We start from the raw sequence: 1,003 nt of genomic DNA on the forward strand, positions 1-1,003 counted from the left end.
GTGAAATAATTTTAAAATTGTTATAACCTTTTCAAGTTCCACTTGCTCTGAACTATTTTATAATTACTTGTGCTATTTTCCCTTATGAAAGAGGACTGGAATTTTTTTTCTTTAACATTCTGAATGCTTTTTCTTAGAAATTTTAGTTAAGCCCTTTTTTTTCACCTAAACTGCTGTTGTGGTCAAAGCTCAGTTGTCATCTCCTTATCATGTCCTTCCATAAGAATTTCAGAATTAAGAAATTCCTCACAAAGAAGTAGAAGCAAAATCATCCCATTCCTTAGAGCAAAGCTTCTTAAACTGTGGGTTGTGACCCTAAATGAGGTCATGGAACTGAATGTGGGGGTGGTGAAAAATTTGGCAATAGCAAAAGGTTATGCATACCTATTTTATATACCTGTATCCCTGGAGTCATGTAAAAATTTCTTGAGCAAAAAGGGGTCGTGAGTGGAAAAAGTTTTAAGAAGACATTCCTTAGAGGATTTGACTAAAAACTGGCAATAAGATCAAGAACAACTCAAATAGGTGACAATGGAGAAGGGCCAAGTTGGGTTTATAAAGAACATATAGCACAATGATATACATATTTATTCTGTACTTTTGAAATTCCTGACTTTTAGTTCCTCCAAAAGAATGTCATTTTCTTCCAACTTTCTAAAGCACCCCTGTAAAGAATTAATTGTGAGTGAGATGAGCAGAACCAGAAGAACATTGTATACAGTATCATCAACATTGAGTGTTGATCTACTGTGATGGACTATATTCTTCTCACCAATGCAATGGTACAGAAGAGTTCCAGGGAACTCATGATAGAAGAGGATCTCCAAATCCAGGAAAAAAAAAAAAAGAACTGTGGAGTATAGATGCTGAATGAACCATACTAATTCTTTTGTTTTTGGTGCTGATGTTTTTCTATTTTGAGGTTTTTTGTCATTGCTCTGATTTTTCTCTTATAACATGACTAATGCAGAAATATGTTTAATGTTATTATGTATGTACATAT

The 1,003-nt window shown here is 33.6% G+C and overlaps 1 pseudogene; it reads left to right on the top strand.

The window, feature by feature from the left end:
- Positions 1-209: 209 nt before the first annotated feature.
- Positions 210-559, top strand: LOC122740229 (annotated as a pseudogene).
- Positions 560-1,003: the final 444 nt, after the last annotated feature.

Source organism: Dromiciops gliroides, chromosome 2 (assembly GCF_019393635.1).
Source record: "Dromiciops gliroides isolate mDroGli1 chromosome 2, mDroGli1.pri, whole genome shotgun sequence".
Classification (NCBI taxonomy): domain Eukaryota; kingdom Metazoa; phylum Chordata; class Mammalia; order Microbiotheria; family Microbiotheriidae; genus Dromiciops; species Dromiciops gliroides.